Source organism: Biomphalaria glabrata, chromosome 2, assembly GCF_947242115.1.
Source record: "Biomphalaria glabrata chromosome 2, xgBioGlab47.1, whole genome shotgun sequence".
Taxonomy (NCBI): Eukaryota; Metazoa; Mollusca; class Gastropoda; family Planorbidae; genus Biomphalaria; species Biomphalaria glabrata.
The window spans coordinates 55224233-55237903 of NC_074712.1; the positions used below are offsets into that span (position 1 = coordinate 55224233).

Sequence of the window (13671 nt, forward strand, 5' to 3'; positions counted from 1 at the left end):
GCATGCATAACCAAGTGTATAATCATGGCAACCTAATCGCAGTCTGGCGTGCAGACGGGTTGTTGGCGCCAAGCACGTTTTGCTCATAATAAACTGATGGCCATTCAGGCAAATTGATCAGAAAATGACTCTCCACTTTCATAATTAATGCTTCTGGGAAAAGCAAGAACAAAATCTGGCACTTCCGACTAGATTGTTCAATCTTTATGCTCTTTATTTTAAAAAGAACTTCAAAAAAAATTTGAAATGTTAGTGATTGCTGTTAGGTGTCATGGTCAGCACATCTGGCAGTAAAACAATTACAATCTTCAGACTCCAATTTGAAAACAAGCATTATTAAGTTTTATTATTCATTTCATTGACATATAAGTTTAGGGGGGAGAGGGTGAAGTAAAACGAGGTTCGAACTAAGGACAACCTGTCACGACAGTTTGACCTGCTTCTAAAGTGAGAACGCGGCCACTATGGACAGCCAACAACAAAAGAAATGAGCTAATTAAAACTGCCTACTTTATGAGAATTGGTCATGTAGACGTGGGTTGTTATGTGGAGTTGGCAAGTATCTTATGCTAGGACTTTCTCCATTGTTACGTTGAATATAGAATGCTTATTATTCAAATTAGTCAGTGTTTTAATCTGTTTACTAATAAACTATATAATAGCACACATATTTTGCTGTATGCTATACTTGTAGTGTTGTTTTGTTTTTTTTCTTGCTAAAATAAAGATTTGATCTATCCATCTGGTATTACGTTTCAAAAGATGTATGAGGGTTAGAAATGAATGTATATATGGAAGAAATACTGTCATGTGGCAATGTCATGTTATATGATATAACGTCTATCATGACATGTATGTAATAAATGCACAGAAAAACTAAAGAAAAAACTTTGATGAATGTGTGAACGATACTTGAGAAATCTCAGAAAGGATGAAAGAGAAACTTAACGGAAGTTCCCAGACTACATTTTTAAACGCTTATGAAAAACTATCTTGTTTTTTTTTAAATGTTTTTATAAAAAGAGAGTATGTCATTTAGGAGAAAAACATCACTAATTTTATAGTTATAATGATATGTGTGTTACCAGTGGCGGATCCAGTGATAGCTTCCACCCCCCATTCCCACGGAGTTTGGATTAGAGTCATGTACTTTTACGGAGAAGTTCTAAATGTATACACAAAGAAATTATGAATTATTCAAATGAAATGTACTAAGTATTGATTTTCTTTATTTATTCTGCGCTTGGAACAAGTCTGCAAGAGTAAAAGAAATCTAGGATTTATTACTTAAGATGATTTATATGCTACAGATAGAGAATGGACGTTTCACAGGGTGGTCTTTGGGTGCTGCCTTTTTTGTCGGCCACAAAGGGAAAATTTTGGTTTGACCGTTATTTGTTATTCAAAATATAAACATCTTAAAATTAAAATTTTGTTTATTTCTTTCTATTTGGGCATGTCGCAGCGGGAATTCCCGCACTCAACTCAAATGTTTCTTTGTATTTAGCCAAGAGTTGGATAGGTAAATAGACGTTCTTTGTGCATTTAGCACAGCATCTTATGCAAAAATGAGCTAGGCGGTATTAGAAGAAATTTACTGTGCAAATCTGACTGAAAAGACTCGTGGAAAGGATGAAGCAGTACAAGATATAAATAGACTGAGAACGTATAGAATCTCATCAGCTCCATAATAAAAGAATTAGTTTTAAAAACAAAATATTTCTTTAGCAGTCATTAATGTTTCATGTCTGTATATCACCAAACTAGAATGTTTTATACTCTGAGTAGATTTATACATGGACATGACCGGTTTTTGCTAAGGATGGGGAGGTGGCTGGGGACGAATAAAAAAAAATCTTTTTCCAATATTCAACTCTAGATTAGTCTAGATCTAGCCTATCTCTAACTCAAGATCTAATTCGAAGATGATAAATCTACTTTATACTTTAACACATGAACATAGAAAATAAAGTCTATTCATTTCATAATTTAATCCAATATATGTAGGCCTACAAGCTAATGTTTTTATTTAAAAAAAATGGATTTAGGTCGATTAGCTATTTTGATAGCTCCATTCATTCTTTTTTTACATTCACGCATTCGCTATACTTATAACATTATTATTGCGTTTAATTATTTACAAAACACTCTCAGTGACTATATCGACAGTGATACGCAAATTAAGACCCGCGGGTGCGGGTAATATATGTCTAGTTACACAAAAACACTGAACCATAATCTTCACATACAACAGCAAAACCTAAAAGAATAGCCAGAAAGATACAAAGATAGAGGCAAATTTCTCGTTCCATATGCTAGGATAAATTTCTACAAATGCTCCTTCTTCCCTAGTGCTATTACAGCATGGAATGGGTTGCCTGAGCTAGCCAGGAAAGCCAGTCATTTGGCAGAATTTAAGTCATTGGTTAACTTGCATGACTAGATGCATGACGCGTAGGACGTAATCATCTTTTAAAGTAACGTCTGATTTTAATAAGATAAGATAAGATAAGATAATGTTCGAATAACTAGAAGAAACACACGAATTTAAAATTGATGTTTCGATAGATTGACATGAGACTAGAATGCTCAAACTATTTTACAAATATTTTTTATTTGTTTCAATACTTTCTTGAACTTTGTAGTTTTCTATAACAAAAAAAGGCTTCCTAAATACTTCCTAAACAAACTTAATTACTTTAGTGCGACTTCATAGATATTTTTTTTTACTTCAGGACACGAGAGATATTCAAGAGAATCTTCATATTTTCTGATGTAATGTCTGTATTATAAAAGATAAGAAAAGATAAGAATTTTAAATCAACCTCTTCTTTTCATTTTCTGATTTTAGAAGAAAAAAAATTGAAACACAAAAGCCCCCCTAAACAAAGTTTGGTATCCGCCCTTGTGATATGACTATTGATTAGTCATTCTATTTGTTAGGCATGTATGAAACATGACCACACCGTGTTGTTCTCTGATATGTGTAGCTTTTCACAAGTCTTCTTTGCTGCCATGGACAGGCCAGAGTTGATTGTTATATTGTCATATAACATTGAGTTAAGGCATAACTCTTGAGTTTGGTCACGTTAGCGTTTAAAACAAAAAGGGACAGGCCAGAGTTGATTGTTATATAACATTTAGTTAAGGTATAACTCTTGAGTTTGGCCTCGTTAGCGTTTTAAAACCAAAGGGGACTACGGTTTGTATTGACCCATTGGGTTTTGGGTCTCACAACGAGACCAACGGTTATAGAAGGCCTGAACATTGACCTGCAACCTGTGGGCAGCTCAGACCAACAGCTCGTTGCCACGTCTCAGGTTTGTAAAACGTGGCAACTAGCTATGAGACTAAACTGCCCACAGGTTGTGACGTTGCAATTCCGTGTTGAAGCCTTCTGTAACGAATGGCCTCGATCACTGACGTCACATACAGATTGCGTCACACATAAAACTAGGTCACATTTTCTGACGCATAACTGGTAGCTAAGTTAAAGTTCCCCTTTCAAACCTTGCGATCTATAAGGCAGATGATGTAAAGGTCATCTGTTACTTAGGCCCACGGTTAGCAACCGGAAGCTGAAACAGGACAGATTTTCTGTTAAGTGATATCGCCTAAAGTACACAAGCAGATAACATGGGCATTAATATATTCAGTTATATTTCCTTCTACATCTTCTTCTTAGCTGACCACAGCCACCAATTTGTAGTTTTTTTTTGTTGTTGTTTTTAAGCCATCAAGATCCGGCATATGAAGTGGAGCAGACATTTGCAATTCAAATCTGTTCAAATGACAGAGGGGGAGGACAATGGGCGGGAAATACCTGTCTGGCTGAAACACAGATTCAAGCTTGGCAGTGGCTAGAATGTAGGACAGAAAACAAAAAAAGTAAAAAAAAAAAAAATAATGTAACATTTGTATTATTACAATTTTTACAAATCTTTCTTTTTTTTTTTTTTTAAACAATGCTTATCTCATCTCACTCTGTCTATCTTGTCTGTCGGTCTGTCTGTCTGGTAAAAAAGGTTTACATGTTATTCTCCCACAACCCTTCTCGGATCAAGTTGAAACTTCGCATAATTATTCATTGACATAGACAAGACATGAATAAAAAAAAGTAACCAATTAAACAATTAACTACTGATTATTCATTATTTTGTTTAATAGCAACAAGAGAAACTAATACTATAATATTCACATACATGGCTAAATTTGCTGAGTTTTGTCCCCGTAAATAATTATTGACGCTATTTCTCACACACTATTAAAGTGGCATTTTAAGAACAAATATTTATTAACAAAAGATGAATCAATAAACAAAAATTCTCTATTAGGCAATTAGTATTGGTAATCAATAGTTTAGTTTGATATCGAATAACGGAAATAACGTGTACAGTATTGGTAGAAATAGTTTATAGATATAGTTTTAGATACACTTTGTTTTTTTTTTTTTTTTTTTTAAAGGATTTTTTATATCTTGCTCGTTTCTTATCTATTCCCAAACAAAGATCTAAATATCGAATTCTCCTTCTCAACCAGTGCTACTGGAGAATGAAATGGGTTGCCTGAATCAGCCAGAAAAAACAACGCCTTGGCAGAGTTAAAGTCACTGATTAATATGCACGACTAGATTGACACATGAAATGCTAAGGACGTAGGCATTAATTATTTCCTTTTTTAAAGTGACGTCTCTAATCAATAAAATAAGATTCTCTAACGCAATGTTTGACGTGTTTTGGATGTTTCTTCGCATTATTATAATATTACGCAATATGTTGTTACTGTGTCTCAACATCTCGTATTATATTTCTACTGTGTCTTGATGCAAAGGATAGTCTGCTTCAATAACGCCAAGCTTTCCAACGAAAAGAAACATTTTTTAAAACAAGTGCTTTTACTCATTTTTGTTTTACTTGGTGGGACACTATCATGCATTTGTTATATCCGATACATAACATTTTCTAGTTATCTCATTCATTTTCGCCTAACTTCTTACTCCACCCCAGCCCCTTTCTCTCATTCCAATGCATTTAGTTTTATTCCAAGACTAACTTCTAACTTAGACGAAGCGAGAGAAATACTAAACACCAATTCTTTACACATATAAAATTTAACGTACGTGTTATGAAACCTGTAATTTAATTTTTGTAATGAAGTCGTTTTATTCTAGAGGAATGACATTTTCTACATTTTCATTATAATTTTTCTTTCTTCGATGACTACAGAAAAAAAATCTTTCTTTTTCATGGTGTGTATTTTTTCGTTCACTTAGCAATAAAGACAATGTCCAGTCCAATAAAGACAATGTCCCGTCCAATAAAGTCAATGTCCAGTACAATTAAGAGAATGTCCAGTCCAATAAAGGCAATGTCCAGTCCAATAAAGTCAATGTCCAGTCCAATAAAGGCAATGTCCCGTCCCATAAGACAATGTCCAGTCCCATAAAAACAATGTCCCGTCCCATACAGACAATGTCCAGTCCCATAAAGACAATGTTCAGTCCCATAAAAACAATGTTCAGTCCAATAAAGGCAATTTCCAGTCCAACAAAGGCAATGTCCAGCCCAATAAAGACAATGTCCAGTCCAATAAAGATAATGTCCAGTCCAATAAAGGCAATGTCCCGTCCCATAAAGACAATGTCCCGTCCCATACAGACAATGTCCAGTCCCATAAAGACAATGTCAAGTCCAATAAAAACAATGTCCAGTCCAACAAAGGCAATGTCCAGTCCCATAAAGACAATGTCCGTTCCCATAAAAACAATGTTCAGTCCAATAAAGGCAATTTCCAGTCCAACAAAGGCAATGTCCAGCCCAATAAAGACAATGTCCAGTCCAATAAAGTCAATGTTCAGTCCAATAAAGGCAATTTCCAGTCCAACAAAGGCAATGTCCAGCCCAATAAAGACAATGTCCAGTCCAATAAAGACAATGTCCAGTCCAATAAAGGCAATGTCCCGTCCCATAAAGACAATGTCCCGTCCCATAAAGACAATGTCCAGTCCCATAATAACAATGTCAAGTCCAATAAAGACAATGTCCAGTCCCATAAAGACAATGTTCAGTCCAATAAAGACAATTTCCAGTCCGATAAAGACAATGTCCAGTTCAATAAAGTCAATGTCCAGTCCAATAAATACAATGTCCAGTCAAATAAAGACAATGTCCCGTCCCATAAAGACAATGTCCATTCCAATAAAGACAATATTTAGTCCAATAAAGACAATGTCCAGTCCAATAAAGTCAATGTCCAGTTCAATAAAGACAATGTCCAGTTCAATAAAGACAATGTCCAGTCCAATAAAGACAATATCCAGTCCAATAAAGACAATGTCCCGTCCAATAAAGACAATGTCCAGTCCAATAAAGACAATGTCCAGTCCAATAAAGACAATGTCCAGTCCATTACTAAATATGCAAACTGAATATAGCCAAACTTGTATCACTAATCGAACGAAACGAAAACAGCTCTTATACAGCCCTAGAATTAACCGACACACGAAAATGTAAAGATTTGTTTCGTTAAGCTCAAGATTTATAACTGATTCAGATTTTTTTTATCTGTGATTAACAGCGGAAGTAATCACCAGAAGCGAGTTGCATGTCGTACACGTGATTAGGTCACGTGTTTACTAAATGGTCTGCATGATGTGAATATGTTCACAGCTATGTTCACACAATGGTGTTCTGCTGATTGTCAACGCTGGATATTTATGTCACTGCTGATAAAGTTGATACAAGTTTAGACCCAGGAGCGCACAACCCTCTTCCTGCACTAGGGACATTAACACGATCGGAAAATAAAGCTTCTAGTCCAATGGAACTTTGTCTTTTCGTTAAGCATAGTGGTCAGTTCCTCTTTCAGACCTTGCCATCTATAAGGTAAATGATGTAAAGGTCATCTGTTTTTTTTTGTGGACCACGATTAACGAGGGTGTCATGTGGCCAGCACAACGACCATCCTGAGTGGACTCAGTGTGGACTCAGAGGAGCCCTAAAGACCCCGAAATTCAAAATTCTAGTCCAGTCTTCACTGAGATTCGAACACGGGACCCCGAATCGGAAGCCAAGCGTTTTACCCCTCAGCCACCGCTGAGCAGAAGTATTCAGGCGACGGATTCTCTGGCACTGCCAGTGTTGAGCTTCGTTAGAGAGAAACAAATTTCACTGTGGTCCTTTTAACAATATCTACTGAGGAATGTTCTGGTGATGTATAGGAATATGAGACGAATTCCTAATGGTTAGCGCTGCCCTCGACCACTTCTAGCGAGTGGGAACCAGGAACGAGTTGCGATGCTCTGTGTACGCGGTGAAGAGCTCTCCGGTTCATGCCTGTTGCTAGATAAAAACCTTTCCAACGATCAATGGGATAAAGGCGCCTACGACGGACTATTTTCCCGTGAAGTGACAATCCCTAAACACTGCAGCAGCACCGCCCTCTGACAGGCAACGATAATCGTCATCAGGATGTTAAGGGCCTTGAAGATGACTGCTAGGTCAGTTGTCATTATCCCCTTGGTTAATATAAAAACAGGGTGTATTCTTATTTTAGATAACTTCCCTGGTCACTTTATCTCTAGGCTTAGGTTCTCATATTTGCATTGATTTCAACTTCATTTTTTCTTTTATTATGGAATAGTGGTACGGCGATATCAATAATGGTTGAGGATTTTATTTTTTCAATAAACAGTAAATCCACCGTCTTGTCAGTCAAAATAGGTCTACCCTAGTATAATAGGTCATCAGACTCGAGAACCTCTTGAGGCGAGTATTTGTGGTTGAGGCATATCTTTTTCAATAAGATGAAATTAAGCTTTCTATCTATCCTTCTGTTTGTCGGACTATTCGTAACGCTTAGATCTAAAAAAAAAAAGACATTATGAAAGATGATAAATATAGCTTAATAGGGCGTCTATAAATCTTTCCGAAGACTAATACGCAAGATTAATACGCAAACCATTTTACATTGCTTTTTGTAAAACATGAATGTCCCAGCTGTGACGTGGTACGAAGTCTTTCTAAACGTGTATCTCTTGTTGGTTCTGGGAACGTAAAAACGATGAGTCAATGTGCTGTTCATTCTATTGCGAGGTCGGTACTTAGCCTCTAAATTTAAATTTACAATCTGTAACGCGGCTTAACATAAGTTCTAACATGACTACATCTACTTAAAATGGCTGCCTGGTCACGTGTCATCAGAATGATCACGATTTCGAACAGCTCACTGGCCTACCGCCGTGACTATGTGGGGCCCAGACAACTGGGACAGTGTTGGCCCCTCTGCCTTCACTCCACATGCCTCAAAACGTCAATGACGTGTACAAAATGAAGAAAAAACAAGCGCCAGGAGTTCCGCCTGCCTGTAGTCCTGTCTCTTCCCCCCCCCCCCCCAAGGCGTCGGGCCTACTGCGCGTTTCAACCCCTTGCTGTAGAACGTAAAATCTTATTTCGAAGGAAAGTCATTAACCGAGACTAATTGATATAGAAGGCTGCTTGAACACTAAACAGCGACTTCGCAACCTGTGGGCAGTTTAGACGAATAGATCGTTGCTACGTCACAGATCTGACGTCGCAAAATGCTACGTGGCAGCGAGTTATAAGTCTGCCCACAGGTTGCGACGTGGCAGGTCAGTTTAAGGCTTACTTCAACTATTGGTCTTGCTTAAACTCGTAAAACAACCGTAAAATAGTTTACTAAAAGCACTACACTTTTATACACGCATCGTACTTATAGACAACTAATTGCTGGCGACATTCTGTCTAGTTAGTTCTACCATTATCTCCTAGTTTATTTCTCTGTCCAATGATCCCCACCGCGACCCCCTATTTTAATCCCCCTTCCCCTGTCATCACTCTATCCCCACTGGCAGACGATCTTGTATGGAAGATGTATTTCGCTCATCCGACAGCTGGACATCCCCGTCTATCAGGGACTAATGAGAGCCAGGGTTCTCCCGGCTGCTAATGAGTTACTAAGGTCCAGTGACAAGATCTACGTTAGCCCCGAGGTCAATGCTGCTATTGTTAATGTCAGTGATTAAGTTCCTCTGGTTTGGATGGTCAACAGATGGCCAGCGATTTTCACTAACGTCAATCAAACTAGTTACTGAGCTGTTTGAAGAGGGTCGCTTCTATTTGAACACAAACTCGCTAGACCTTTAACACTGAAGTGAGCCAAAGAGATTGAAATAGCGACACACTGCTAAAGGCGGTTTACAAAAAATAGTCTTAACTAGTTCTGGGACGTTTGCTATGACCTTTTTTTTTTCTTTAAGATGTACTGGTAAACCAAGGTTTAACAAAAAAAAAACGTATTGACTAACTGAGACAATGTATCATAGGGAAAAAACAATTTATTAGCGTGACTCGCACCGTGCAACAGGACGACTAGTACATCTCCCCGAGACATATTCTCAGTGGGAAAAGAGTATAAATAAGGCGAATAGAGTTATTTAATGTTCTACATCTCTTGAAAGAATGTCAGATAACAGGGGAGCGAAAATTGTATACAGGCATATAAACAAAAGGCAGGCGACCCAAAGGCAGACCCCGAATGCGATGGGTTGAGGATGTGGAGGCGGATCTGCAACATTTTGGGATTATGGCATGCAGACGAAATGCCCAGGAGGGATGTAAATGGAGGGATGTGTTGAAGTAGGCCAGAGCCCCCCTCCATGGGCTGTAGCGCCACTGGGATGGATGATGATGACATCCCTTGAAAACCTTTATTACTAAAGAACACTTAAAGACATACACTAAACGCAGTACATAGACCTTTATTACTAAAGAACACTTAGTTAAAGACATACACTGAACACAGTACATAGACCTCTATTACTAAAGAACACTTAAAGACATACACTGAACGCAGTACATAGACAACTATATTGACTAGACACAGATGATCGTCACTAAAAATATCAATAAGGAAAAAAAAACAACTAGACATTGAACGTTCGGATATTCGGATTTCAACTCTTGACATTCAACTGCTTGGAGCCACGGGTTAGAGCTGAGCTCTGAGTGGAGACCATGGTCAATGAGCAGTTCCAGGAGCCCGACTGCCCAGTTGACGGAGGCACTCCTCCTCCTAGAAACTATTGACCTCACATGTCCAAATAGAGGATTTGAAAAAAAAAAAGCAAAACTAATTAATGCGACATTCAGAGTAAATTAAGAAAAGATGCGCGGTCTGATATTTTTGTACTTTAACAAGTGGTTGTATGTAAGTGTGTATATTTGCCTAAGTGACAAGTCCATTTTTATTTAAGAATTTAGAGAAAACCGTTCTCAATGTGACCGCCATTTGAGCCCAATTAGAGTAATTAGATAGACTTACAAGAATCACTTATACAAATAATTGCTGCTGAATTGAACTTATTGGTTAAGTCAAATAGTTGCTGTTGAATTGAGCTTAAGGTTGTCAGTCAAATATTTACTTTTGAATTTAGTGAGTGCATAAAAACTAGTAATTAGTGCTTAATAGATTAATCCATTGTCGCAATGAGATCGAACTTGATTGGAATGGAACTGACCCACCACCACCACATCTTGGACTGTCACACACGAAATGCTCTTAAAACCAATCAATGGAACATAATAGAAGAGTCAACATCACTGTCTATAAATATTTCTAAACATACAAGTTTAGTCGTCTGTTGTTTTTCTCTTGTCTTGATTTACACTTGAATAACAATGAAATACAAAGATTTAAATTATGTTGGGATTTTTTTAGGCTTATAGTTCAATAATATGGCTCCTTCTGTCTCGGGAGACAATGGATGCGCCCAGATGAGTCACTGGTTTTGGTTATGTCTTGATATGGGGCAGAATCTGGAGTAACTGATCAAGCCAATTCTGGAGAGGCAGAGTTTGCCACAGTTCGTGCATGTATATTCATCTGTCCTAGGGCAGGCTGACAAGGCAGCTTTCTTTTTCTTTCTCTTGGCTGACGCAAATTTCGTTTCTTTTACATTCGGCGAAGTTCGTACCAGCACGTGTCTTCATGCTGTCCGGTCTTAGGCTATCTCCTCCTGCATACTTTGGTCGATGCCCGTGGCTTTCATGTCTGGCTTGCAGACATCTCTGTAGTTTAGTCTTGGGCGGCCCTTGGGTCTGACTCCCTCTGCAAGCTCAGCGTCTTTAGGGATTCTTCCATCTGGCATGTGAGTGACATGACCGAGCCAGCGCAGTCTTCTCTGTTGAAGGAGAGCATAGATGCTGTGCATGTTGGCCCTTGTCAAAACTTCCTGGTTGGAGTCACGATCCCTCCAGGAGATGCACATTATGCGTCGCAAGCAGCGTAGGTGGAAGCTATTTAATCTGTGCTCTTGACACATGTAAGTTGCCCAGCTCTCACTGCCATAAAGAAGTGTGCTCAGAACGCAGGCATTGTAGACTAGGATTTTGGTTGCCGTAGTCAATTTGGTAGTTTCCCACACGCGCTTGGAGAGTTTTGCTATTGCTGCAGAAGCTTTCCCTATTCTTTTTGTCAGCTCAGTGTCTAACTCTAGGTTGCTGGCTATTGTTGTTCCCAAATATGTGAATTCCTGCACCGCCGTAAGTGTGTGATTTCCAATATGTATCGCTGGTAATTCTGCGACATATTGTGCCAGGATTTCAGTCTTGGAGAGGCTTATTGTAAGACTAAACTCTTGACAAGCGTCTGCCAGAGCATTTACAAGTCTCTGCAATCCTTGTTGTGAATAGCTTCAATAGCTATCCTGAATTGAGATTCCATGACTCTTGATTCTACAAACGTAATTTTGGATGATTTGATATTTTTACTTCTGCTTTTCATTTAATGTTTTGCCAACCAGACAACATTAGCATAGATTTAAACAAGTCATGTATGTAAATAAGTCTTTATATAGAAATACTTTTTTTGTTGTAGTACTTTTCATTTTACCGAGCTTTAATCAAGTCAATTAATTTTGTTTAATATGGAATATGTACTAAATTTGCGACGGGTGACTCATGTCAATAATCACGATAATGTGGAGAATTGGGTCGTCTGTAAAACTAAAAATTCAAGCTAACAAAAGACTTTTAAAAACTATATTTTAAGTATTTGTACAGCTCATTTATAAAACACGCAAGCTTTCCAACATAGAGGCCGAAAGTAAAATTTAACTTCAATCAACTTTTTTTCTTTTTTTTTTTTATCTCGCTTATATGGAAGCAGAAATGAGACTCTTGTCAATAGGAGACATAGCAGACGTATAGAAGGGACAAGACCAAGAGAGGAACATTCGCAATGTGTACATTTATCAGTATGACTCTCTCAACAAATTACATCCATAAAAGGTCAACCAAAACTACGAATAAGATAATAAAACAGTGGCGTAGCTAGGGTGGGGGAGGGAATCCCCAGGGCCCTCACTTGAGGGGGGCACCAAAGGAGTGACCGAAATGTGTTTTTACATGAAATTTTAGGCAATTAACTTATGTCTATCCTTTTTGTACACCAAACCTCTCTGGCAGTGTAAGTATATTGTTACGACGTGGGAGTGAACTAAAGAAAATAACTCACCGACTCTCAGGTCCCTGGTATCTGTCTGATTGCAAAAACATAATCCAATTATAATCAGTCAATACTCCCGGTAAAAAGAAATACGTTTACAATCCTCCAAATGAATTTAACATATTCCCATTCACTAACACACACACACAAAAACAACATCCTCAATCCTCAGTAAAGAAAACAATAATCCTAACTAATGTTCCTTAACACATGAACACACTCGCTCAGGTCTCTCGCTTAGGCCCTACAGCAAGAAACATGACCCCAATAGTTCTCACGTAGACAAACTAAGTTAGACAAGGGTAACAGGTTTACAAAAATACTATTACATTGGAAGTCATCATCGAAATTAACTACATGATTGATTTTAAATATTTAATAATATTTCACTTAATAAAAGCTTTGTTATCACATAATAGACACTTAAATACTAATGGAATTGGTATTAACAATAGCCATGACCCGAAGTAACCTTTTCTAAGCCCGACACTTAGGGCATTCAGTAGTATTGGAGTGGTCAGTCTTCAGTCATGTTGTTATTCATTCACTAGTAAAGAGAGTCTGTATTTATAGTCCAGAATAAAGTGGAGGTATGCTACATTGGGCATGTAATATGAAATACATTGTGCATGCAATTTCATTGATTGATAACTTGTCCATCACGTTCTGACTATGTGGTGATGAAGTAAGAGTTTATAGTTACACATTTATTAATGCAAGTCAGCTACACAATGAAATTTCTCATTCATTTTAAGGTGAACTGTCTGTGAAGTATAAGCTCCACCCACACAGCTATTCGGCCTGACGAAGATACGCCTACATTAACGAATATGATTCCAAAGTCACGCAGATAAAACACATCAGTCAGAAGTGGTTGTATTCAAACCGAGTGACACTGTGTTGTTTTTTCATAAAAGTATTTCTTATATTTAACTTGTCTTTGGATGCTGTATATACCTACCGCCACGTTGGACATTGAATAGTGTTACGTACATTGAATTATGTTACGTACAGCATCACATTCCAAGGTTTTCTGGGAGACTAGGACGTGAGCCAGGTCCTTCTAGAGCTTCTCTAAGGAATGGGGGAGGAGTGAGGTGTCATTGATTTTTATATGACCTCTTGGTTCGCGCTGTCCAAAGACTT

The 13671-nt window shown here is 37.8% G+C and overlaps 1 protein-coding gene across 1 annotated transcript in view; it reads right to left on the reverse strand.

Annotated features, from left to right (window-relative positions):
• LOC106062254 (guanylate cyclase 32E-like) overlaps positions 1-13671 on the reverse strand; it is a 160106-nt gene that overhangs the window by 98514 nt on the left and 47921 nt on the right. The gene's annotated exons all lie outside the window — the stretch shown is intronic.